The sequence below is a fragment of the Nyctereutes procyonoides genome, unplaced genomic scaffold (genome assembly GCF_905146905.1).
Source record: "Nyctereutes procyonoides isolate TBG_1078 unplaced genomic scaffold, NYPRO_anot_genome, whole genome shotgun sequence".
Lineage (NCBI taxonomy): Eukaryota > Metazoa > Chordata > Mammalia > Carnivora > Canidae > Nyctereutes > Nyctereutes procyonoides.
In genome coordinates, this window is record NW_026575122.1 from 25,075,122 (window position 1) to 25,088,155 (window position 13,034).

The 13,034-nt window shown below is 35.9% G+C and overlaps 1 protein-coding gene and 2 pseudogenes across 8 annotated transcripts in view; 2 read left to right on the forward strand and 1 right to left on the reverse strand.

Annotated features, from left to right (window-relative positions):
* Positions 1-13,034, forward strand: part of ANKS1B (ankyrin repeat and sterile alpha motif domain containing 1B) — a 1,038,970-nt gene that overhangs the window by 113,122 nt on the left and 912,814 nt on the right. The window lies entirely within an intron of this gene.
* On the reverse strand, positions 3,675-3,777 carry LOC129516836 (dolichyl-diphosphooligosaccharide--protein glycosyltransferase subunit 4-like; annotated as a pseudogene).
* Positions 7,111-7,808, forward strand: LOC129516774 (60S ribosomal protein L11-like; annotated as a pseudogene).

Sequence of the window (13,034 nt, forward strand, 5' to 3'; positions counted from 1 at the left end):
TGTTTTTTTTTTTACCTTGTGTCTTCATTGTAGAATTTATCATAACATCTATAACACTTTTTTTTTCAATGTCCATGTTTGTGTTGTTCCTTTTCTAAACTCAGAGCTCCAAAGAGGAAGTAAGTCCAAGTAGTGTTTCCAAATTCCCAATAAATATTAATATTTGAGATTAATCATAATTCCTAGAAATTCTTGGGAATTCCTGAAAGCATAAGTTGTTCTTAAAACACTTCCCCCCCCAAAAAAAAACACTTCCAGCAGTCTTTATATGCTGCTTTCATTATTATGAATATCTAATTTTGTATGTGATATAGAAAATGTTAAATTTAGTAATATTAATAAAGAAGTGCACTCAAATACTAGAAAACACCAGTGGTTAGTGGGTTTTTCAAATTATTTAACATTTAGACCTCCTAGTAAAGTTTAATAGGCCACATAGAATCACATGACAGATTGCTAATGTAAGAACTTATTTTGCTTCTAAAACTTGTTATTTCTTGAAATGTTACTCATAGGGTTTGTATGAAGTGTATTATGCATATAAATATGTTAGTATTTATTTTATTTTTAAGAGTGATTCACTCTTAGCAGCCGATAGGGCCATGAATAGCTTGACAATAGCTACAAATGAGACCAACCAGTTAAATTGTGACCCTCTTTCTTCTAAGTTTGCCTGCCCTGGTTCCTAGAAATGTTGACCTTAACCTTCTATTCCTTGTATTGTGTCAGCACTTCCTGCTCTTGTTGCCACCTTGACATCTGTATGTTCTTTTAACCAGTAATGTTTCTATGTTATTAAACATTAATTCTCTCAGCAGAATTTTAATTCTTTTCCTAGTTCTGATTTTCCTATTTCTGGACTGATTTTTTTGAGGGGGGATTTGGAATTCAAATAAAATATAAATTTTATGAGAAGTTCTGGAAACTAATTCTTACATGGAAACAGTTTCCAATGCCTAGCATATCAGACATTCAGTAAAATATTTTGATGTATTTCTTTTTTAAAAGATTTTATTTATTTATTCATCGAGAGACAGAGGAAAGGCAGAGACACAGGCAGAGAGAGAAGCAGGCTCCCTGCAGGGAGCCCAGTGTGGGCTTGATCTCAGGACCCCGGGATCATGACCTGAGTCAAAGGCAGATGCTCAACCACTGAGCCACCCAGTCATGCCTTTTGAGATATTTCTTAAGTGAATGTTCCTTTGTAGTCCTAAAGCATCTAAGGCAGTGTTGGGTATGTAGAGATACTTAAGATACTTTATTGGTTGAGTTGGGGGTTCTTCTGAATCAGTGTCATGATTAAAGTAGGGCATCAGAGTTTGGATTTGATTTTGTCACCAGTGCTGGGTAAGCTTACATTATTTTGGTGACTTGGGAGCAGGTATCCTTTATTTAGCTAGAACCTATGAGAAAACTCATAAAATGGATAAAATTCACCAAAGAGTCCCTGTTATATGCTTTTGTAGCACTCTGTACCTATCTTTTATAGTGTTTCTATCTATGGCCATTCATTAATTACTTATCTGATTATTTGCTTGATTTCTTGTGTTCTTGACTAGACTAGGCTGCCCTAGCAGGGATGCTTTCTGTTTTGTTCACAAGTGTGATCCTAGAAGGTGCTGGTTAACCATAGTACATGCATGGAATAAGCAGTTTATTAAGTAATTGTTGTATGCATAAGTTAATAAAGGAGTGGTCTGAATGAAGCAGAATACTCCAGAATGTGAACCTGTTTTATGTGAGATCCCTGAGAGCTTCTGAAGAACATAGTTTAAAAACCACTGCTATATTCCTTGACACAGGTTGCAGAATTATGTCACATGGTCTTGTGAAAGATTTTCTGTATGTAGGACTGGCAGTGAAATGTCATTACCCCAACTGTATGCCCTTTGCCCTATCTGAGTAACATCTTTCATTTTAAAATATAGTGCATTATTAGTATTTTCATTGTTCGTTATATTCCTTGTGACCTCTTTAGAAAGAGTGTTTCACCCCTTTCAACTTACTAAGTAATTTTACCCAAATAACTCCAAGGATAAGCTACTACAGTGTTCTAAACTCTGAAGATTAAAAAAAATTCCTTGTTTAGATTTTTAGTATCTTCTTCTTGTTTAGTGTAACTAGATTTGTGAAATAGAATAATAGGTATAGTAATACTTAGAACGTTTTTACTTATGTCCTGATTTCATCATGGTGATCACATTGAAGTAGGGTGAGGGTGGAAAATTGAGTTCGGAAAAGTTGAACTGGAGGGGATTAGAGATCGAGGTATGTGTCAGAAGAGACATCTAATCTTCTGGATAGATATTTTAGATAACAACTCCCTGAACATGGGACTCCTGGGTGGTTCAGTGGTTGAGTGTCTGCCTTCGGCTCAGGGTGTGATCCTGGAATCTGGATCGAGTCCCACATTGGATTCCCTGCTGGGAGTCTGCTTCTCCCTCTGCCTATGTCTCTGCCTCTCTCTCTGTGTGTGTCTCTCATGAATAAATAAATAAAATCTTAAAAAAAAAACAAAAATAGCTCCTTGAACATGTTAAGACTTTCCTCAACTTGTTTTCACTCTAACACAGAAGGCCATTTGTATTCTTGTGATTTTAGAGTTTCAAATGGTCAAGATGAAGAAACCCAGTTTAGTTTCACACAGGACTAGTTCCTGGAGCTGGAAAATATAGAGGTGGAGAATAGCTACTAAGTCAGAATATTTGGTTGTTGTCCTGGAAAACTAAAATTTATGCTTAGAGTGAAAATGTAGGTGTCCTATTAGTACATATTTCTATGGAAAGTCAAAAGAAGCTAGAAAGGAAGAGCATATTATTAAATCTCTTGTATTTTTAAATTTCCAAAATACTAATTCTTGGATTTTTATCAGTTTTTTTAGAATTTCTTTTAGTTGTGCGGAAATAGGACTAGTGTTTTTATTTGTGGCTGGTTTAAGAGTATATTGAACTTAACTAAGTAGAATTTTTCCCATATATGTTTGTCAAAAGTGAAGAAAGTTATCAGTTTTGAATTTGACATTAACACAATATTCACTAAAAACAAAAACAAAGTACAATATTCACTGAAAAATAGCAATCAAGCAAATTTAATCTATTCATACAAAATTAACTCTATCCCTTGAGTCACTTAATGTAATTGTGCTATTTCTGCTTAGGACTGTAAAATGCTTTCAACTATTTTATAGGGATTAAAAAGGAAGACAAAAATAGCTATTTTATATTTATAAAAACTTAGAATTATTAATGTGTTTTGTGTACTGAAAATTTGTGTTAGATGATAGAGAATTTGGCTCACTTTGAAGTTACACAGTTAGAATAAAGGCTACAGCAAGAAGATGGGAATTTCAGATTACTAGGGGACTTAAGAAAAATATTATAGAAAAGAAAGAGTTCATAAAAATAATAATTCAGATGATGAATGGATCATCCTTTTTAAACTATATTTTTATATTGGCGGAAGGGGGCCAGTAATGGGCCCTACTCAGTGGCGGCTTCTTGTTCCATAGGGTTAAGGAAGACTTTGAGGAAATAGAAGTTATTTGGAAAAATCCAAATATAGTTGTTTGTATGTTGAGATGGGTAGAGTGATGAAGGGAAGTATGAAGGCCCCTCACACCCTCCATCTTGCCTCAGACTATGTCCTGGAACCCTGGGGCAGAGAAAGTGCCACTTTCATTCCTGCTTCTTGGGATTGTTGACAGTGATACAGAACAAGCAGGAAGAGCGACACACCTAGCATGTTGGCCAAGATGGCGAGCTGCACATCTTTGATCATCCTGATTAGTTGGGCTTGTTTCAAGGCAATGTGCGCACAAGCTCCAATGAATGGACATTTTTGAAAGATAAACCAATGACTAAAAATATGATTAAAATAATTGTTTTATTTTTTTATTTTTATTTTTTAAAATATTTTTTTATTTATTAGAGACAGAGAGAGAGAGAGAGAGAGAGAGAGAGAGAGAGAGAGAGAAACAGGCAGAAGGAGAAGCAGGCTCCATGCAGAGAGCCCAATGTGGGACTCATCCCGGGTCTCCAGGATCACGCCCTGGGCGGAAGGCAGCGCTAAACCTCTAAGCCACCGGGGCTGCCCTAAAATAGTTGTTTTAGAAGGCAGAGAAAAGATACAAAGAGAAAGAAATTAGAGGGAAAAAAAGGCGTATATGATACATCCAGGGGATCTAACATTCTCATCATAGATTTCTAGAAAGGGAGAATAAGTAGATAGAAGAAAGGTGAAAATAAATATGAATCTTTCAATTGAAAGTGCAGAGAAAGTGCTAATCAAAACTATTGGAGGAAAAAAGACCTGTACACAGATATATCCTGGCAGAATTTCTGAATCTTAGGGACAAAAATAATCTTACAAAATTCCACACTGAAAAAGCAGGTACTATTTAAAAAAGAGAGAGAATCAAATTGACATTGGTCTTCCTGACCATAATAGTGGATGCTACAAGATAGTGGAGCAGTATATTCAGTATCAAGGTAAAAAAAAAATTTGATTCTATTATATGCATTCAGTGTATACATGTGTAGCTATATATATATATATATATATATATATATATATTATTTATTTTTTTTTTTTTTTTGTGGTATCAAGGCAGCCATGTCAGACAAAACTCCTTAGAAAGTTCTTTGGACAAATGAAGTTGAACTAGAATCAATATCTCAAGTAAGGGAAAGACTAATATAACTGAAGTGACTGAAAATTCTTGTCACGAGGTACAAACACAAAACAATTGTATTTTTCCAATTTCTACTACCACTGTGTTCTGTAGAAATCCCTTTCTTGCTGAATGGCACATGCCCCAGTGACATCTAACTCTAAATCTAATTCTGTAATTTTCCACTTTCTGTTATTAAAAGTCACATTCCAACTATTAAGACATTTCTGTTCATTTTGTTTAAATAAACCCACGGAGAAGTACACACATAAGTTTAAAGCACAGGGCATTTAGTCATTACATCTGTGTGTCCAGAATCCAAATCGAGAAATAGAATATTTCCTAGTTGTGCGCTGGTCTAGTTACTATCTGCCCCCTACCCCCAGGGCAATTTTGTCTTGACTTTTAAGATGATGGATTAGTTTTCTTCTTTTTGAACCCATTACCTATTCAGATGGAACATACTGTATGTACTTTTTTGTACATAAATTCTTTTGTTCAAGTTTATGTTTGTAAGACTCATTTGTTTTTGGAGAGTAACCACAATTTGTTCTTTTTCATTGCTTTGTGGTATTCCAATTTATAAATATACTACAGTTTATTCTTTCTGCTACTGATGGAGAGTTTTTGGCTATGATGACTAGAGCAGTTCATGCTTATACATGTCTTTTGGTGAATATAGGTAAGAATTCCTGAACTGCTTGTCATAGGGTAGACATATATTTTAATAAATGTATGAAATTTTAATAAATACTGCTAAATAACTTTTCAGTGTTTGTACCAGTTTACACGTCCACTAGCAGTGTATGAGCATTCCAGTTGCTTCCTGTCCTTGTCAACACTTGGTATAGCCCCCCCCTTTTTTTTTTCATTTTAGTCATTCTGGTAGATGTAGTGGTATGTCATGTAGTGTTAATTTGCATTATTTTTGATGACTAATGAAGTTGGGCAACTGATTGTATGTGTTTATGTGTGTGTACATACATATACACATATATGTTTGGTATTTGACCATTCTCTTTTCTAAAATGCCTGTTTAAATACTTGCCCATTTTGAATTGGGTTGTATGCCTTTAAATTTAAAAAATAGATTTATATCTTTATGTGTTCTGATTATAAATCCTTTGTCAGATAAACACACAAATACAGTCAATTTTCTTCTCTCACTTTATGGTGTATGTTTTTATTGTCTTTTTAAAAAAGATTTTATTATTATTCATGAGAGACACACAGAGGCAGAGACACAGGAAGAGGGAGAAGCAGGTTCCCTTCAGGGACCGCGATGGGGGACTCCATCCCAGGACTCCAGGATCACGCCCTGAGCCAAAGGCAGATGTTCAACTGCTGAGCCACCCAGGCATCCCTTTCTGAAATTTTTTTTAAAAGATTTTATGAGAGAGCGGATTCAATATCACAAATGAATGAGGAGAAATAGCATCTGACACCACAAAAATACAAAGGATTGTAAGAGAATATTGTTAAAAATTATATATCAGTAAATTGGACAAACTAGAAAAAAATGGATAAAATCCTAGAATTCCGTAACCTACCAAAACTGAATCAGGAAGAAATGGAAAATTTGGACAGATTGATTACTGATTAGTAGCAATGAAATTGGACCAGTGATTTAAAAATTCCCAGCAAACAAAGCCCCAGGCCAGATAGTTGGCTCCATAAGTGAATTCTACCAAACATTTATTTTTTTACTTTTATTTTTTTTCTCTAAGATTTTAAATTCAAGTTAGTTAACATAGTGTAGTATTTGTTTCAGAAGTAGAACTTAGTGATTTATGACTTACACATGTAACACCCAGTGCTCATCACAACAAATACCCTCCTTAATGCCCATTTCCCAACCCACCTCCCTTCCAGGAACCCTCAGTTTGTTTCCTATGATTAACGGTCTCTTATGGTTTGCCTCCCTCTCTATCTTACTTTATTTTCCTTGCCTTCCCCCATGTTCATCTGTTTTCTTTCTTAAATTTCATATATGAATGAAATCATATGGTACTTCTTTCTCTGACTTATTTCGCTTAGCATAATACCCTCTAATTCCACCCACGTTGTTGCAAATAACAAGATTTCATTCTTCTTCGGATGGAGTAATATTCCATTGTGTATGTACATATATACTACCTCGTTATCCATTCATCAGCCAATGGACGTTTGGGCTCTTTCTATACTTTGGTTTTCATTGATTATGCTGCTATAAACATTGGGGTGCATTGAATCACTATGTTTGTATCCTTTGGATAAATACCTAGTAGTGCAGTTGCTGGGTCATAGGGTAGTTCTAGTTTCAGCTTGTTGAGGAACCTCCATAAATATGATATGTCATTCTTTTGCTTGACTGTAAAACATAACAAAACATGAAGCAAATTTAGAAGTACAAAGAAAATTTGGTAGTAGTTCAATCACATACTTTCTCTTCCTTCTCCACCATGGAGCAGGATCCCGGTGAGAAGGAGAACCCCATGCAGGAACTTTGCATCCACCAGCTCTGCCTCAACCTCTGTGTGCAGGAGTTTGGAGAGAGTCTGACCCAGGCAGCCAAGGTGCTGGAGCAGCAACTCACAGGCCAGACCCCCCTGGGTTCTCCAAAGCTAGATACACTGTTAGATCCTTTGGCATCAAGAGAAATGAAAAGATTGCTATCCACTGTATCGTCCATGGGGCCAAGGCAGAAGAAATCCTAGGTCTAAAGGTACAGGAGTATGAATTAAGGAAAAATAACTTCTTGGGGTGCCTGGGCGGCTAAGCTTCTAACTCTTGATTTCAGCTCAGGTCATGATCTCGGGGTCATGAGATTGAGCCTTCTGTTGGGCTCTGTGCTCAGTGGGGAGTCTGCTTGAGATTCTTTTTCTTCCACTGCAATCCCCTCCACCCTGCTCATGTATGTGCTCTCTCTCTAAAGTAAATAAAATCTTTTAAAAAATAAGAAAAAATAACTACTTTGATACTGGAAACTTTGGTTTGGGGATCCAGGAGCACATCTGGGAATCAGATATGACCCAGGCTTTAGTATCTATGGCCTGGATTTCTATGTGGTACTACCCAGTTCTTAGCATCACAGATAAGCAGCACAGACAGGCTGTGTTGGGACCAGTCACAGAATGGGAAAGAGGAGGTCACATGCTAGTTCCATGATGGGATAATCTTTCCTGGCAAATAAATTCCTGTTTCTATACAAAAGGCCAATAAAAACTTTTCAGTGAAATGTTAAAAAAAAGAAAAAGAGGGGCAGCCCCCGTGGTGCAGCGGTTCAGTGCTGCCTGCAGCCTGGGGTGTGATCCTGGAGACCTGGGATCGAGTCCCACGTCGAGCTCCCTGCATGGAGCCTGCTTCTCCCTCTGCCTGTGTCTCTGCCCCTCTCTCTCTCTCTCTCTCTCTGTCTCTGTCTCTCATGAATAAATGAAAACAAGACAAGAATCATCCTGTATTTTAGTGGTTCTAGTCAATGCTATTGTTTAAGGAAAAAAAAAATCCAAGATAAAGTCAGCTGTTTATCAGTTCCATCTGCCAAACTGAAATCCCCCTTGCCATGCCATCCAATATACTCATACTCCAAGGATTAAGGTGTGGATATCTTTGGGATACTGTTACTCTCCGTACCACAGTACCTTTGGAAATACTTGTTACCTAAGAAGAGAATGAGGACAATAACCATTGCTACCAAAATCAAATTATGTTTCCCTAATAGTAGGACATTTAATGCGTGTCAGTTGGTTTATTTTTCAGGAATTATATCCAGGTGGAGAGGAAGAAAAGATGAGGGCTGGAAGGAATAGTTTTATACTTTGAGCACTAGTGACAAAGTTGAAAGTGGGTTGGAATAGATACTTCAGTTTTCCTCTCATGTTTTCTTAACTCATGGTTCTTTGTGTGTCTACAAGTTCTTTCTCATATTCTAAAATGCTGTATCATGGCATATATTATATATATAGTAGAGAGATCATAAGTCATGTGATCATAACTAAAGGAGTTATTTCTGCTGACATTTGGCCAGTTCTGGTTTGCTGTGTGAATATGCTGTTGAAATTTGCATCAAGCAATTCAAGGTGCATATTTTTCATTAGAAAATGTTAGTGTAGTTTTGGCTATGGTGTCCCCTAGGTAAACTCATTTAGGTAAAATATGCATGTATAGTCTCCAGTGTGACTGTGTATTAGGTCTATTACACAATTTTGCTTAAAAGATGAGAAATTGTTAAATTTCCTGTGACTTAATTAACTGAGTATTTATTTACCATAAAGCCAATGTTTTCAGTTCGCCTTAGAAAGCATTTTTATTTATCAAAGTTAATCTTTAGTTTTCTCTTCTTCCCTGGAAATAATTACATAGGACCTTCCTTGTGCTGTGAGGTAAAGGAGCCAGGAGCCACTGTCCACATGCAATTATCAGGCACTTATAATACGACCAGTCTTAATTGCAGTGTACTTTAAGTATAAAATCAACCCTGATTTTGCAAACAGTACAAAAAGCAATGTAGAAATACCTCAGATAATTTTATATTGGTAGTGTGTTGCAAGGCTATTTTGAATATTCTAGGTGAAATAAAATATTTTAAAACTCATTTCCCTCTTTTTACTTCTTTAATGTGGCTACCAGAAACATTAAATTTATATGTATGGTAACATTATTCTAGACACATCTGATCCATATGAGACACTTCTAATGATAATAGAAGCTCATAATAATAAAATTCTATCATTACTGTAGAGATGAGAACTTACAGTGCTCAGAAGTATGTGCACATCTATCCAGCTCATTTAAAAATGGAAGCAAACTATTAAGATACAAACTATAAAGAAGAACTTTGTTTTACATTGCTTGAAATTATCTGATGTATCAGAAGACCTTTCCTGCATATTATGATCTTGCCTGAAGTGTTTGATGCAAATTCTGTATGAGTCAAGATGAGAATCAAGACAAGCTGAAACAGTCTTGACTACAAGGTGTTTACTCTAATGATACAAAGGTAGTGATCCGAAGGGGCACCTCACCCCATTGTTTACAGCAGCAATGTCCACAGTAGCCAAACTGTGGAAAGAGCACAGGTGTCCATTGAGAGATGAATGGATAAAGAAGATGTGATATAGATGTACAATGGAATACCGCTCAGCCATCAAAAAATGAAATCTTGCCATTTGCAATGATGTAGAAGGAACTAGAGGGTATTATGGTGAGAGAAATAAGCCAGTCAGAGAAAGACAATTATCATATGATATCACTCATATGTGGAATTTAAGAAACAAACAGAGGATCATAGCAGAAGGTAGGGAAAAATAAAACAAGACAAAATCAGAAAGGGAGACAAACCATACGAGATTCTTAATCATGGAAAACAAATTGAGAGTTGCTGGAAGGGAGGGAGATGGGGTAACTGGGTGATGGACATTAAGGAGGGCACATGGTGTAACAAGCCCTGGGTGTTCTTTGCATCTGATGAATCACTACTCTCTACCTCTGAAAGTAATGATATAATATATGTTAATTGAATTTAAATGAAAAAAAAAAAACCTCAACTGAAACAGTCTTATGCTGCTGGTGGTTATTTCCCATAGGTTGATAGAGGGTGTAGTGATCAATTTGTGGAGTAGTTGTGCCTAAATCTTATTTACTATACTTGTGAATATTGGCCCAAGAAACTCAAGCTTATGGTTTATGAATAATCTTCTCTAATATATAAAAGCTCAGGAAGTAAAACATTCTGACTCATGAATGTCTTGGTTATTTGAAAGTTTGGTTATTTGGTTTTCGCTAGAAAACCAATTTTGTTTATACTAACATACAAATCCAGTTTGTTCCATTAATACAAATACTTGACTTTGTAATTGGGGATCTCAGACTAGCTTAGAGCATTCATTCTGGGCAAGAATTCCCACATACAGAATTTAAAAACATGACAAGTAGTTATAGGAGATGGAATTGAGTGCATATTAGACTAACACCAAAGATCTATAAATTGCCTTTTTTTGGGAATATGTAATAAGCTTTTACAATTACTTAGAAACTCTTGCATTTTGTAAAACAGATTTATGTTAATATGGGCCCTCTTTTTAAATTTGAGGATTATTATCAAGAAACAAGAGGAGCACAGTGCAAAAAATTGGAATGAAGTAGGACATTTAATGCAAAGCTTGAGCTTTTAAACAAGTTTTATTCTTTAAATCAAGTTTTTAGCTGAAAGCTTTGGATCTGGCTTATTTATAGTGTTTCAAATATGTGTGAATGTGCTATGACTACATGGATATGTGCCTGCAGGCTCTGTCAATAGGTGCAGTCAAATATAGTTATATACATGCTAAATTTCTATGCTAAACCTCCTTGCTTAAAAAAAATTGCATGTATCCACATCCATTCTGTTTAGGAGAGCAGACATGCAGTAGAGATTTTTTTTTTCATGCTGTTAAAATGCTTGTTTTTTAGTTTTTTTTTTAAATTTTTATTTATGATAGAGAGAGAGAGAGGCAGAGACACAGGCAGAGGGAGAAGCAGGCTCCATGCATCGGGAGCCCGACGTGGGATTCGATCCCGGGTCTCCAGGATCGCGCCCTGGGCCAAAGGCAGGCGCCAAACCGCTGCATCACCCAGGGATCCCAAAATGCTTGTTTTTTTTTTTTTTTTTTTTTTTTTACCTGATAACAGGGAACTGAGCGTGGGATGAATAAATCAAATCTATAGACTGTGAATCTTATATTTTAGTTATAAATATCAGTATCTTCTCTTATTGACTGTGTATGAAATAAATTTAGTATATCAGAGAAAGAATGCAAGCGTTGGTGGGAGAGGAAGTAAGAGAGGGAAAGAGAACATCTCAAGCAGACTCCTTGCTGAGCACAGAGCTCTCCAAGGGGCTCAATCTCACAACCCCTCAGATCATGACCTGAGCCAAAATCAAGAGCTGATTGCTTAACCGACTGAGTCACCCAGGTGCCCCTGCCCCCTCCCATCATTAACAATTTATAAGGCTCATAACATGCAGGACATTTTAGAAATGGTTTGAGCTTATTTACAGTATTTTCTCATTTCTTTTCCATCCTTTGCTTCAGGGGTCCCTGAGCAGCATAGTGTTCTAGTCAACTTTAACTAAAGCTTAGATTGCTCCAAAAGATACCTGTGCCCTTGCAGTTCTCTGTAATGGGAGTAACTCATCATCCAAGCTTTTCATTCATGGTAGAAACTTCATTCTTCTACTCTTATCTCTCATGTGCATACCTTCTCCCATAGGTTTTATTTTAGACATAAACATTTGAATTTCCTCCCTCTTCTCTTTCCACCACTGTATCTCCCATTCTTTCAGATTTCTTGTTCCTTCCCTTGATGTGCTAGCCTGACTCCCTTTCACCATTTTGTTCACTCTGTTCACCAGCTGTCCTGAGAACTCTCCTTCTAAAACATTGATCTTAATATCTTTCTGATGCTTAATATCTTTGTGATAAGCCTCTTAGTTCCTGGTTGCTTGCTGGATAAAGACCAAGCTTCTCGACATGCTCTAAGGCTCTATACAATCTGGAGTAAACCAGTGTTTTCTCCCCTTATCTTTTATTGTCTTTTTGTTTTTCTTTGAAGGAGAATACATAAGAATTTTGACTCTTCAAATAATTCAGAGGTGAATGTTGTATTTTTGCCTGTATTTTTTAGGTTAATGCAAATCTTATACAATGGAAAAAATAACGTGGATATAAATGAATTAATACATGTAAAACATATAGGATATTAATGCAATATTTCTGCAGTTTTTTTTTTCACTTGATATGTTTTGGTTAACTCTCAAGGTCAACACAGAAATCAAACTTACTTACTTTGATAGTTGATATTCCATGGTGTAGGTGAATCTTAATTCATTTTTCTCTTTTTGATGAGCATTCATGAGCTTTTTGTTTTACGGTATTAAAATTATATGGTATCTGGTTTTGTATCTGTAGTCTTAATATTAGTACTTTTATTTCATAGGCATCTAGAGGAATTTGCAGAAAAAATTGTGAAACAAGAAGCAATAAGAGGATCTGTTTACCACCAATTATAAATAATACTAAAAAATATGATTCTGGTGCCAGAATATAAGAATAAAGAAATCAGTGAATATAATAAAACCCCTAGAAATAGCCCAGCAATACATATAAGAATTTACTATAAGATAAAGTTGATATTTGAAAGATGCAAGAAAAGGAAAAATCATTCAACAAATAGTCCTAAAAATGTTTTAAATGTTTGAGGGTGAAAAGTATTCATTCCCCAACCTCATACCATTTAGTATACCTTCCCTCAAATTTGCCGGTTATCCTGTCCAGAGACCATGAGTTTTTTCCATCCCAGGGGATAAATCTTCCATTCTGCTATTCCAAGAAGAGGAGGGGATCTG